This window comes from Capra hircus (assembly GCF_001704415.2).
Source record: "Capra hircus breed San Clemente chromosome X unlocalized genomic scaffold, ASM170441v1, whole genome shotgun sequence".
Taxonomy (NCBI): Eukaryota; Metazoa; Chordata; class Mammalia; order Artiodactyla; family Bovidae; genus Capra; species Capra hircus.
The window spans coordinates 27,310,391-27,325,413 of record NW_017189516.1 but is presented as its reverse complement, the minus strand read 5'-3'; the positions used below and the strand labels follow the sequence as shown (position 1 = coordinate 27,325,413).

The window sequence follows — 15,023 nt, the reverse complement described above, 5'->3', positions numbered from 1 at the left end:
TAGTTTTAGCACTTTCATTTAGGTAAAAATTTTGGTTACTGATTGTGTGGAATAGATTTTTCCATTTTTTTACTTTCAATGTATTTGTGTCTTTGAGACTAATGTATGTCTCCTGTAGACGTCATAGAGTTGGAGCGTGTTTTTCTTATGCATTCTGCCAATCTCTGTCTTCTGATTAGAGTGTTTCTAGGAAATGGCCAGGAAAAAGTCAGATGATGACTATTATGCTGGAATAGGGCTATTGGAGAGCTCCAAAATTCTTTTGTACCCAATGGCTGCTAGGTTGCTAGTTTTCACAGCTTCTTTTGTTGTAACACTGTTGCATTTCAAGACTTAGGAGAATCTGGGAAGAAGGGGACGTTATGAGGCAAGTTAAAGTACCACAAAGCTCCCTATTCTTACTGAGATGCCACTGTTTTTGCTTGAATAAGCATTCCTTGAATTGTTGCAAGCCTTTGGTTACTTTCAGAGTTCTAAAAAGGTTGATGTGAACAATTTTTATCAGTGTTCTCATTGTTCTTACAGAGGAGTGAATTCTTGGAAGTCCTTACACACCATTCCCATGGATGTCATTCCTCCAAATGTGCTTTTTATCTAACCACCCATGAAGAAAAATATTTCAATTTTTTATGAAAAATTAAAGCATCTATCTACTTTTTTTTTTACTAAAAATGTAAAATGGAAAACATCTTAACAGGCAAGCACAATTAGGAGATACAAAGAAATAAGGAGCAGAGAATAAATTTTATATATAATTCAGAAAGCTAAGGAGCAATTTGAAGCAATAGAACAAAGTAACCCATATTTTCATTTTGTATTTTACAGAATTCAGCAAGTTAAGGCACCCAAACTAGAAACTCCCTGAACTTTTTCCTTCTAGCACCTGAATCTTCCTAAGATTCTATACTAGTTCTCTATTGCTGCCATACCAAATCACCACAAACCTAGCAGCTTAAAACAACACCATTTATTTGCTCACCATTCCGTATGTCAGAAGTCTCAGCAATCTCAGATATTTCATCTGCTCTGGGTTTCATAAGGCTGAAATTAAGGTGCTGGCCAGGTTGCATTTGTTTCTGGAGGCTCTGAAGAATATTTCTCTCTTAGACTGTGGCTCAGCTGGTAAAGAATCCACCTGCCATGCGGGAGACCTGGGTTCGATCCCTGGGTTGGGAAGATCCCCTGGAGAAGGGAAAGGCTACCCACTCCAGTATTCTGGCCTAGAGAATTCCATGGACTGTACAGTCCATGGGATCGCAAAGGGTCGGACACGACTGAGTGACTTTCATTTCATTTCACAAACCATTGAGAGAGTTCCCTGGTGTGCTACAGTCCATGGGGTCACAAAGAGTTGGACATGACTGAGGAACTGAACTGAACTATCTACCAACTAGATTCGAGTTAAAATTTTGCCATCCTAGTGTGTTACTTACCTCGACTCTGCTTATCAGGGACAATAACCGGGACCCATGTCTACTCCTGTTTCCTGTGTCTGCTGACCCATAATCACCATGCATGAGTGCATCTCCATCCACGTTGGCCAGGCTGGTGTCCAGATTGGCAATGCCTGCTAGGAGCTCTACAGCCTCATGGCCAGATGCCAAGTGACAATATTGGGGGAGGAGACTCCTTCAAAACCTTCTTCAGTGAGACAGGTGCTGGCAAGCGTGTGCTCAGGGCAGTATTTGTATACATGGAACCCACAGTCATTGATGAGATTCTCACTGGCACCTACTGCCAGCTCTTCCACCCTGAGCAGCTCATCACAGGCAAAAAAGATGCTGCCAATAACTATGCCCAAGGTCACTGCACCATTGGCAAGGAGATCATTGACCTCTTCTTGGACCGAATTCAGAAACTGGCTGACTAGGGCACAGGTCTTCAGGGCTTCTTTGTTTTCCACAGCTTTGGTTGGGGAACTGGTTCTCGGTTCACCTCCCTGCTGATGGAATGTCTCTGTCGATTAAGGCAAGAAGTCCAAGCTGGAGTTCTCCATTTACCCAGCCCCCCAGGTTTCCACAGCTGTAGTTAAGCCCTACAACTCCATCCTCACCCTACCCCATCCTGGAGCACTCTGATTGCGCCTCATGGTAGACAATGAGGCCATCTATGACATCTGTCGTAGAAATCTTGACATTGAGCACCCAACCTACACAAATCTTCACTACTTTATTAGCCAGATAGGGTCCTCCATCACTGCTTCCCTGAGGTTTGATGGAGCCCTGAATGTGGATCTGACAGATTTCCAGACCAACCTGGTGCCCTATCCCCACATCTACTTCCCTCTGGCCACATATGTCCCTGTCATCTCTGCTGAGAAAGCCTACCATGAACAGCTTTCTGTAGCAGAGATCACCAATGCTTGCTTTGAGCCAACCAACCAGATGGTGAAATGTGACCCCTCACCATGGTAGATATATGGTCTTCTGCCTGTTGCACCGTGGCAATGTGATTCCCAAAGATGTCAATGCTGTCATTGCCACCATCAAGACCAAGAGCAGCATCCAGTGTGTGGACTGGTGCCCCACTGGCTTCAAGGTTGGCAGTAATTACCAGCCTCCCACTGTGGTCCCTGGCAGAGATCTGGCCAAAGTACAGTGAGCTGTGTGCATGCTGAGCAACACCACAGCCATTGCTGAGGCCTGGGCTCGCCTGGACCACAAGTTTGACCTGATGTATGCCAAGCGTGCCTTTGTTCACTGGTACGTGGGTGAGGGCATGGAGGAAGGAGAGTTTTCTGAGGCCCAGGAGGACATGGCTGCCCTTGAGAAGGATTATAAGGAGGTTGGTGTGGATTCTGTTGAGGTAGAAGGAGAGGAAGAAGGAGAGGAATATTAATTACCATTCCTTTGAGCCCTGCAGCATGTCATACTCAGCTTCAGCATTAGTTGACAGGTGTAAAAACTTTCTGACTAGATTGTCTTCACTTTCAACTACGATCATGAATTGCTTTTCCATGAGTGTCTATAAGACTTATGTCCCGTCTCAAAAGTAAAGATTTTAAGAAAGAAAAAAAAATTTATTTTGCCTTAATAGTCTTTTCTATCAAGTATCATGATATCACACTCCTGATGTTTTTGAACGTGTATCTCCCAAGAATAAGGATATTTTCTTATATCACCACAATGCCATTTCATACCTAAGAAAAGTAATGATATTTCCTCTAAAATATCTACTATGTAGTCCATATTCAAATCTCAATTGTCCAAATATGTTTTATACAGCTACTTTTATTTCAAAAAATGATCCAAAGTTAATGAAATGCATTTTTTGTAATTTCTTTGTTATTGTTGTTTTTTAACCTAAAACTGTCTCCATGTCTTTTAAATTTGCATTTCAATGACTTTGAAGAGGCAAGATCAATTTGTAGCCCTGTAGAATGTCTTCCATCTTTCTGGATTTAACTGTTTCTTTGTGGTATCATTTAACTTATTCTCCTAGCCACTGTATCCCATGCAAAATATTTCATAAATTATGCCGTTTACTTCATACTGTGTCATACAAGGAGTACAAAATATCAGACTGCCACACTCTTAGTGTCGTTAAATTTGATTCCTGACTCAAAATGACAACCACCAGATTTCTCCATTGCAAAGGTACACTTTTCTCTTTATAACAAGCAAATTATCTCTGAGGTAACAATTTGGCACCATGCAACAAATCTATTTATCAACAGCTTGACATCTAATGGTTTTGCCATCCAGTGATTACCTCTTTCTGAATCAATTGTGTCACTACCGTTTGCACAATGATGACTTTCTAATTTGATCATCCATTATATTTATCAGTTGTAATTCTTAAGAAGAAGCTTCTCTGTTCACTTAAAATAAGAGAAATACTTAACTTTGTTTCGAATTACAAATCTTTGGAGAAAAAGCTGATGCAAAGATCATCATCAGGAATTTCCTGGCAGTTCAGTGGTTCAGACACCACATTTTCACTATTGAGAGCCCAGGTTTGATCCCTGGTGGGGGAAGTAAGATCCCACAAGCCAAGGGACATGGCCCCCAAAAAAAGTCATTTTTAATGCTGGCAAATGAATGGTTTTTCTTTCTCTTTCTTGTTTTTATTATTAATATAAATGTATGAATTTTGTCCTTCTCCAGGGGATCTTCCTGACCCAGGGATCAAACCCAGGTCTCCTGCATTGCAGGCAAATTCTCTACCAGCTGAGCCACCAGGGGAGCCCTTACTTATTTATAATCAATTATATTTATCATCATCATCATTAATGCGTGGCTGAATCACACTGATTCCATTTTGTCAGTTCCATTTTGATACCAGCCTACAGTCTTTACCCCCGCCCCTTTCCACATAACTGAGCTTTAGCTTCCTCAGAAGGAATGCACTCAAGCCAGAGAAGTTCCCTGTCAACATCTACTCTTGCCTTCATCTGATCTGAAAAGTGGAAGAGTGCCTTTTGCTGAAACAGATGGTTAATGGTCATGAGACACCTCCCACCCCAGGGGGAACCCCCCTAGTTTCCATCCATGCAGATGTGTTTCTCCCTAGTAGTCAGATTCTATTTTTAGCATTGGCCCATTTAAATTCCCCTGTACCCCTTTCTTCAGTGTGGAGTGCAGCTGTGAATGCCTCTGGATGATCATCTGCCCAGTCCTGCCTGTATGTAAGTTACCCACAATAAACTTCATAATTGTACTTTATGGAGTAGCCTGCTGCATTTTTCAAAGTTCCTTCTCATTTTGGAGGATATTATTCAACATCTCCACCTCCCAGCCATTATCATTATTTGATGCTCAAATTGCTCATTCAAACTGACCAGTGGGAACACTTTCAGTATGATGCCGATCTTAGAGGTTTCTTATTTTTGTTTTGCTCTCTGCCAGAAGGCAACCCAGGCTTATCTGAAACATTTTCTGCCTTAGATCTGGAGTCAGCTATCTCTCCAAGAAGCCTTGATTCCTTTTAGTGGGAAATAGAATTCGGAAACCAAAATGTAGGTGCTAATTGTTCTCATTGCTGTTGGGTGCACAGGCATGGAGTCTAGACCAGGGGTCAGAAAACTTAAACCACTGGCTGTTTTTGTAAATAAAATTGTATTGGAACTTAGTCTTGCTCATTTGTTTACACATTGTCTGTGGCTGCTTTCACACAATAAGAACAGAGTTGAATACTTGCAATAGAAACAATATGACCTGCAAAGCCTGAACTGTTTACTATCTAGCCATTTACAGAAAAAGTTTGCCAACCCTGGTGTAAACATGTAGAAATTATATTTTACTGCAATAACATTCTATGTTTTTAATTCAAATTGGACTTCGAGTGGTTTTCTTAATGCCTTTGATTTTTATATTTGTTTCTCTGCTTTCTTGACTGAAATTCTTGATTCTTAATAAAATGAATGTAGTTACATATTTTGCTTTTCCCTATAATATATAAAAATAGTTTCAAAAATGCAATGTCAGTATTACTTCTGAAAATAAAATGACTGAGCAAAGTTTAAGATGTCTTTGTAGCCTCATGTCTTTATGATATATTCCACCAAAAATGTACAGTATTGTGCTCAAGTCATTTAAAATTAAATCTTTTCTCTGTGGGTAATGATACTGATTTGATATACTCTAAAGGTTCATCTATTTCACTTTATATTTAATTTGGGGATTTGCTTTACATCCCTTTTTATACTGATATTATTTTGAAATATGTAAAGCACAATTCTAAAGGAGAATTTTAACAGGCTTATTAGAAATTAATAAATTAAGACTATAAAACACCAGTAGGAAACTATAGGAGACTTAGGCAATACAATTAGCAAGCTTGAGAAAGCTACCTAGTTAAATTCATGAAGTTAATACAGTCTTGATACCAATAACAAAAAAGAGAGTGTAGAAAAAGTATAGGCCAATCACTCTTACAAAGACTGGTATTCAAACCTCTAACTACAAAAAAAAAAATTAGCAAACCAGATTCAGTGGTATGTGTGTGTTAGATTGGTATTTGACAGATGGATAGATAGACAGACAGGGAAGCAGTATGACATGGAAGCTGAAACAGTAGACTATGACGCCACAGCATAAGTTTTAAATCTCAAGTTTCACTAATTACTATCTGCGTAACTCAGGTAAATCATTTAACTTTTCTTTTCCTTAGTTTCTTCCTGTGCAAAATGGAGATAATAATAGTAACTATCCTATAGGGTTGTTGCAAGGCATCAACCAATTAGCATATGTAAAATACCTCACACAGACAGTGTTACATCAGGGTCTGCTGCCATTGTTTCTGTTTTTATTACCATCCATAGAGGGGTTGCCGCTCATAGTTTCTACCCAGAGTTAACTATTCTTGAGGTTAAGGGATCCAGTGGTGTATGAGGGCATAAGACTAGGTTAAGAGTTCTGACTTGAAAACAGTAAAATGATGGAGATTTCCCACAGAGTACAGAGTGGTAGACCTCACCTCCCCAAATCTGTCTCATCCACTTGTAGGGACAACAGTGATGACACCAGGAAGCCAAACAGATGAAGCCACGTCACCTAAGTGCCCCAACCAGTGTCCCACATCTGGAAGGCAATGTATTAATAGCATAGTGTTAAGGAGAGAGGATTCTGGATTCAGACTGCCTGAGTTTAAAACCTGGCTCTGTTGTATTCAAAACATTACCTATTGCAAGATTCTTAATCTTGCTAAGTCTCACTCTGCCTATCTCTAAAACAGAAATTATATTAGTATTACATCATTGATTTGCAGGGATTAAATAAAATAATAGTGCCTGGCTCTAAGTGTTAGCTATAATTATTATTCTCCACATTGTTTATGAACTTGTCATCCTAGAGGTGGGCCTTTAGCAATGAGGACCCTTCTCCTCTCTCCTGGTCCTGAGGAAATGGCAGTGGTGGACAACAGGAGAGATTTCAGTAGCCACACAGATTCAGAAAGTTAGAACTGGAAGAAGGATCCTCAGTGAGTTCCCCGCCAGGCTCGCCTCTGGAAGTTGGGATGGCACATGCGTTAAGGGGGCGCAGCGGGAGAGTAAGGCTGAGCATTTGGCTTGAACTGCTCAGAAAAGGGAAATCTGATAAGGGAGATAGCTGCATGGACTCCTATTACATATAGCCCTGGCGATCATTTCCTCCTTCGGCTAGGCAGCAGCGCTTCCTTTCAATCATGTGACTTGAGAGATACCAGCTCCTGATCAGTTACACAAACAGGGGCTGCTTCTCATTTTTCCCCTCTTGTTATCAACGTCAGACTCTCAGTGTTTCAGTGACCTGCTCAGAGGGGCCTCAGACGGTTTCCAGAGTTCCCTGTGCTTGGCTGGAATCTGAGCTGCAGATGACAGAAAGCCAACTGAAATCGCTTATGCCAAAGAGGATTTGTTGAAAGGGCTGCGGGAAGCTCCGAGAAGCAAGTGATTCGCTAAGCAAACAAGAGTCGCAGAGGCAAAATCAGGACAGCTCCAGGGACCTCATACATTGGAAAGAAGTTCCTCAGAACCAGCGTTCGTCTCTGCAGCTGTACTCCGTGTTTCTCTCTGCATCTGTAACATTCTCTCCGCCTAGCTTTTAACCAGAGGCTGAGACCAAGGCCCTGGCAGCTTTGGGGTCCACATATATTCAAAGTGACCTCTTTCTTTTTTTGTTCTAATTAAAAACTCCTGGAGGCCACCGGCCCATCTTAGGTCACAGGTTCATCCCTGAGTCCCATCGCTGTGGCCAGGGATCAGGCCAGTTTAGTCAGGTGCCACCTCTAGCCAATCACTGTGGTAGAGGAGGTTGGGTCTATCAGAAGATGACAATTCCCCTTTGACCCTAGGGTTAAAGGAGCATCTCCCAGAAGAAAGCAGAGTCTTGCATCAGAAGGAAGGAGGGCGGGCACTGGGCAAAAGAAATGAATAGATAACCCTCCAGTCTCATTAGAGACACAAATCTAATCCTTGATCCCTCATACTAATCAACATGACTTCCACAGCCATTTCAGATGAATATTCATAATGCAGCATGTCCTGATTCAACAATATATGAGAAAACGTTTCCACATACGTGATTTTTCTAGGTAACTGAATGTTATCCCTTTAAGTGGTAAAGTGTGTTCCTTTAGATCATTTTCTATAGTTTCTTTATAATATGGCAGGAACAATTGTTCCTGCTTTTATAAAAAGCGTGTCCTGAGCAAAATTTAACCCTGACTTGTCACCAAGTAAAAGTTATCAGTGATTGCATATTAATGATGTTCTCCTGGACCGCTGAGGACTATAGAGCTATTTGCCCATGTACCATGGGCACCAGACTAACGTGTGCTGATTTCTGAGGTTGTTTCTGTGTTTGGTCTCCTGTTCTCAGATGTTATTCCCCACAGTCACTGTGCCTGTCTCTAGCATCTTTTCCACTTAAACACTTCCTCCCTTGCTTATTTGCCAATTCTAATCCACCATGCTGTGGGAAACCAGATGACCAAAAATGTTACAATATTGTGTAAAGTATTTTCAAATTCAGAAGCTAAAATTTACTTCTCTGTGAAGAAACAGTCTCTGAAAGACAGCTGAGGAAATCGTCCATGAATAAATTATGAGAGCTTTTTAACATTCGTCAAAAACAACAAGTATTTCTACATACTTGTAATTTCCTTCCCTAGGTTCACTTGTCTTGGTTCACAGATGTATACTAGGTGATTGAGGTACCAAAAGTATGATTTTATAAGAGCTGAGATATTTCTTGACTTCTTTTCTTCATATTAGCTCTTTTCTAGATTACATTCTCTTCCTCCCATTTTTAAATATCCAGTTGTTTGTGAGTCCTCACTCCACTCTTTTGGAGTAATGGCCTGAATATTTATTTCCAAGAAGTCAAAAACATAAACATACCCCACCCCCCCACCTTAAATCAGCAAATGAGTATGCAGAAAAAAATAGCATTAAAATATACACTGACCCATCAGCTTCCTGTCATGGAGAGAGAAAATTATAGAGACGACTTTTTCTGTAAATAAATCACTATTAAGTGCTGTGATTTCAAAATGAACAGTGGGCAGTGCCAAATTCAGGAAAGGGATGAAAACATTTCCTTGTGGGTAAAGAAAGCCTGCAACAACCAAAATTGCCACGGAGTTGAGAAAAGATCTTTCCCATAGATAATAAAAAGAGGAGAGAAAAAAAATCAGCCCCTTTCTCTGCTCCTAAATGAGGGTCAATTGAAATGACTATGGCCAACATGTCCCAGATATGAAGACCTAAACTGAAAACTTTGTATCCAAAAATAACAAGTCTGGCTCTGCTTACATCCAGCTAAACAAGTCAGATTGGTGGATTCAGGGAAAAATAAAAGGGATTGTATGACAGAATTAAGTAGGTATTCCAGTTCCTCAGCTGTGTAATAAATCACCCCAAAACTTAGTCATTTAAAATAGCAACATTTATCTTGCTTACAAATTTGCAGTCTAAGCAGGGCTCGGAAGGGACGACTGGTCCCTGTTCTGCTCCGTGTCAGCTGAGGTGACTCAAAGGCCAGCTCCATTTGGCATGAACAAGGGTGGCGCAGAGACTGGGGCCCAGATCCATCCAAACCTCACCCACTCACACGTCTGGAGATTGAGGCTGGGGAGACTCACACAGCTGTGAGCTGACACAGCTGTTGCTCCTTGGGTATCTCTCTCCTTCTCTGTGTGGTCACTCTAGCATAGAGGCCTCTGGCAGACAGACTTCTTATGTGATGGGTATCCCAAGGCAAGTCTCAAGAGAGCAACAACCTGGCAGAAGCTGTATTACCTTTTATGACCTACCATCAACAGTCACCCAAGGTCACTTTCTCCACATTCTATCCATTGGATGTGAGTCGTCATGGGCCAACTCACATTCAAGGGGAGGGGAGAGACTCCACCTTGGAGGTTGTAGTGTCCACTAATTTATGGGAACTGTTTTTTTCCATAATTTTTAAAAATTGAGGTAGAGTCAATTTACAATGTTAAATTAGTTTCAAGTGTACAGCAAAGTGATTCAGTTATACATATAAATATTCTTTTTCAGATTCTTTTCCCTTACAAATTACTACAAAATATTCAGTAGAGTTCCCTGTGCTATACAGTAGGTCCTTGTTGTTTATCTATTTTATGTATAGTACTGTGTGTATGTTAATCCTAACCTCCTAATTTATCCCTCCCCCCTTCCTGATTGGTAACCATAAGTTTGTTTTCTATGTCTGTGAGTCTATTTCTGTTTTGTATATAAGTTCATTTGTATCATTTTTTTAGATTCTGCATATAAGTGACATCATATGATATTTGCCTTTCTCCATCTGGCTTACTTCACTAGTATAATATTCTCTAGGCCCACCCAAGTTGCTGCAAAGAACATTTTAAAACACCAGTGGGTGACTCTGTCTGCCTGACGAAGTTCAGTTCAGTTCAGTTGCTCAGTCGTGTCCCACTCTTTGTGACCCCGTGAACTGCAGCACGCCAGGCCTCCCTGTCCATCGCCAACTCCTGGAGTTCACCCAAACTCATGTCCATCAAGTTGGTGATGCCATGCAGCCATCTCATTCTCTGTTGTCCCCTTTACCTCCTGCCCCCAATCCCTCCCAGCATCAGTCTTTTCCAATGAGTCAACTCTTCACATCAGGTGGCCAAAGTATTGGAGTTTCAGCGTTAGCATCAGTCCTTCCAAAGAACACCCAGGACTGATCTCCTTCCGAATGGACTGGTTGGATCTTCTTGCAGTCCAAGGGACTCTTAAGAGTCTTCTCCAACACCACAGTTCAAAAGCATCAATTCTTCGACACTGAGGAAGGGACAACTATTGCTAGATCAAGCTTCTTCATGTGGCAACTCCAGACCTAATTCCATTCCCTCCTAATCATTCTGGCCAGTGAGCAGCTCTTCCTAGCATCTCTCCAAAATGCATCAACTTTCATGTATATGCTGACTAAGTGCTCATTTGGGGATGATTCTGACAGCAAGGGAGAGAAGGAATGACTGGGCTAAGTTAGTGACTACCCCTTCCCAGAGGCCTGACAGTGAGGCAGCTCTGCTGAGATCAAAGCAGCCTCCTAGGCCCACCATTTGGGTTTTATCAGAACAAGATCCTTAAACCCAAGGGCTCCATGGATGCCACAGTGGTGATAATTTCAGAGAACCCAGTGAGGAAGTAAGAGAACTCGGGTTTACAAGTGCTTCAGAGTCACCAGGTGGTCCCTCCATAGTCATTTATGTTTATGATGCAAAGGTTTTTAAAAACAAGAGCACTCATAATACATGCTTTAGAGTTGTAAGTTACTGTGGGCTTCGTAAAGCATAGCCGCATAAATCCTCTCCTGTTCTGCTCTGTTGTAGCAGAAATTTGATTACTTCTCCTCTATCAAATGGCAACAGAGGCCGCTATCAAGTTCATCTTTAAGGAGGAAATTGGATCAGTCTTTGAAAAGATGGCTTCCTATGATGAGGGAGGCTTGGGCAGCTTGCTTGCCGTGGTGATGTCCATTGATCAGGGTGAGTTACCAGGTTTTTCATAAATCTCTCTCTGTACTGAAGCTAGAAGTAACTGCTCTTTTCTCTTCACTCTCATAGCACAATGATCACACCTTTATTTCACATTTATTCTCTTCCAGGTGCCTTTTTGATTAGCTCTTCTCACATCCCTACCCTCACTAGTAATTTGTGAACTTTTGAGCATTAAGAACCATTTTATTCCATTATTACTCCCTAAAGCACCCACGTGATGCCTTGCACGTTTATGTTTGTCGAGGAGTGAACGTATATGAAAATGTTTTTATACAAAGCCTAAGAACATTAAAAAATGTGGAACTGTTTAGTCAGCCATAAAAAAGAACAAAGTACTGTTAACATAACACAACATGAATGAACCTTGAAAACATTATGTTAAGGGAAAAAAATCATTCACAAAAAAACACATATTGTATAATTCCATCTATATGAAATATCTAGAATAGACAAGTCTTTAGAGATAGAAAGCAAATTAGTATTTGGTTAAGGTGGCAAGGGGAATGAATTGAGGGGAAATGGAAAGTGACCTAATGAGAACAGGGTTTCTTTGGGGATGACAAAAAATGTTCTAAAATTTCAAGAATGTTATGCAACTCTGTGCACTGAAAACTACTAAATTATATACTTTAAATAGATGAATTGTATGTTATGTTAATTATCTCAATAAAAATATATAACTATAAAATATGTGAAGATGTATGTCACTCAGTTGTGTCTGACTCTTTGCAACCCCATGATCTCTAACCCACCAGGCTCCCCTGTCCAATGGAATTCTCCAGGCAAGAATACTGGAGTGGGTTGCCATGCCCTCCTCCAGGGGATCTTCCCAACCAAGGGACTGAACCCAGGTCTCCCACATTGCAGGCAGATTCTTTACCATCTGAGCCACCAGGGAAGTCTATAAAGTATGTGAAGATGTATGAATACCACACTCATAAAGGTGGAAGGTGTCTCTTCTAACTAGAAAATAGAAGAGAAATACTAAGAAAAAAATGAAATAAAAGCATATCATCTTGTTTATGGTATGAAAAAATAGTTCAATATCACCATCTATCTGGACCTAAAGATGATCATACTAAGTGAAGTTAGAGAAAGACGAATATCATATGATGTCACCTACATATAGAATCTAAGAAATAATACAAATGAGCTTATTTACAAAACAAAAACAGACTCACAGACCTAGAAAACAAAGTTATAGTTACCAGAGGGGAAAAGGGGTTGGAGAGGAATAAATTAGAGTTTGGGATTGACAGATACAAACAACTAAATATAAAATAGATAAACAATAAAGTCCTACTGTATAAGATATTTAATATCTTATAATAAGCTATAATGGAAAAGAAAAAATATTCTCATCTATCTTTTTTGATAAGCATGTGCTTGGTGCATCTTACTGGGCCTACATCAATATTTTCATCATTCTCATCAACAGACTGGTATATATAGAATGAATGAACAAGGTTATTCTATATAGCACAAGGAACTATAGTCAATATCCTGGGATAAACCAGAATGAAAAAGATATGTATTTATAGGCTTCCCGGGTGGCTCAGATGGTAAAGAATCTGCCTGCAATTCAGGAGACCTGGGTTCAATCCCTGGGTCAGGAAGGTCCCTTGAAGAAGGGAATGGCTACCCACACCAGTATTCTTACCTGGAGAATTCCATGGACAAGGAGCCTGGTGGGGCTACAGTCAATGGGGCATGGGGTCACAAAGAATATATGTATATATAAAATATTGTATTATATTTATGTAATATAATAATAATAGTATATTCTTAGTATAGCATATATTAATTATAATAATAATAATATTTATTATATTTGTATTATTTATATTATACATATAAAATATATATATATAAATATATATGTAAAATCACTTAGTTGTACAGCAGGCATTAACACAACATTGTAAAATCAACTATACTTTCAATAAAATAAATGATAAAAAAGAAAGTGGAACTTCTAAGTGGAAGATACATGTGAATGACCCTCAGCGTTTCTTGAAGTGTGTTCTATGAAAAAGTACATGTGTAAGGATGCTCATAGGTTTTACAAGAATAATGGCATCTCTGATTGCATAAATGTGGTTTTTGTTGCTGTTGTGTTTTTTGTTGTGGTTTTGTTGATGCAGGGCTTTTTAGAGCTCTTGAAATGTCAAAATGTTCTATGAAATTCCAAGAGAAAGCAATAGTATGCAGTTTTGTAACAAGCTTTTGAGCAAGGAACACTTTCTAGCAGAAACTTTCGAAGTTCATGTTCCTCAACCCTCAGACATGCTAAGATGGTCTCTATCTAACCAGTCTTTCTGTGAAAGTTTTAGGTTGCTCGAGTCCTCTTATAATAGGGAAAGCTCAGGATGAGGAATTGAGGCCTGGGCTATGTTTTCTTTCCCAAGTGGGACATGGTATTATTGATGTTGTCATAAAGTATATTTGTAGTTAGTTTTCCAGGAGTGGCTGAGGTTTTTTGTCAATCCAGCTATAGTTGCTTACTCTGCTTGTCTTGTGATCAAAACCAGATGATCTGTACCAGGCAAAATGTGTAACCATATGAGCCATAGTGGTCATGTTCCAACCAGTGGAACAAACTTCAGTGGCCCCTGAGGACCTGGGAGTGGGACCAATCCTTCAGCTTCTTTTTTCAATGGTGTTTCCTAACTGTCTTCTCTTGAAAAAGGCTGCTGTGGTCTGCATGAGATCAATCAATTAGTGTCTTCTATTTGCGAGGTCTTTTGCTCAGTGAAGAGTTGAGAGCCAAAAGGCAGAGTCTGCAAATTTGCCAAGGATGGTTGAAATACGATCCCTAACAGCAGACCAGTAGGCTTTTCTTTAGTGCTTCAGAAGTCTTCTCATTCCCAAACCATTTTCAAATGGCAATTTCCTTTCCTTTCTGTGACACAGTCAAAAGAGGCTGCTTTTGGCTGTGGTGGACAAATCCGAGTTCTGTGCCTTGACTCTTTGTTGGAAGAAAGACTTGGAGTGAACTGGCTGCCCTAGCCAGACCCTTAACCCACTCCATGTTCTTGCCTGGAGAATCCCAGGGATGGCGGAGCCTGGTGGGCTCTGTCTATGGGGTCACACAGAGTCGGACACGAAACTGAGGTGACTTAGCAGGCAGCAGCAGCAGCCAGCAGCCAGACACTTATAGGCCTGAACTAACAGATCCATGAACTATGTGGGGGGGGTCCCCTGGCTAAGATCACAAGTACATGCTCCCCACGTGCTTATTATCAATCCATAGATTTGGCTGATACTATTACTGGAGGAAGAAATGGTCCTGAAGAGGAAATGGCAACCCACTCCAGTATTCTTGCCAGGAAAGATGCATGAGACAGAGGGGCCTGCCGGCTACAGTCAGTGGGTCAAGAAGAGTTGGACACGAACAGAGCGACGAACATGTCTGCGTGTATAGCTGGAAAAAACTTTGTACTCTGTGGCACATCCATTAGTCATGGCATTAAACTTGGCAAAAAGATTCTACATACGTAAGAGAAGGGAGATGTGCTGTTTCATCAGGCAGCTTTGGTTCTTTTTTGTGTGCGTGATGTACAACATGATTGATC

The 15,023-nt window shown here is 40.5% G+C and overlaps 1 pseudogene; it reads left to right on the top strand.

Moving 5' to 3' along the window:
• Positions 1–1,511: 1,511 nt before the first annotated feature.
• Positions 1,512–2,853, top strand: LOC102168521 (annotated as a pseudogene).
• Positions 2,854–15,023: the final 12,170 nt, after the last annotated feature.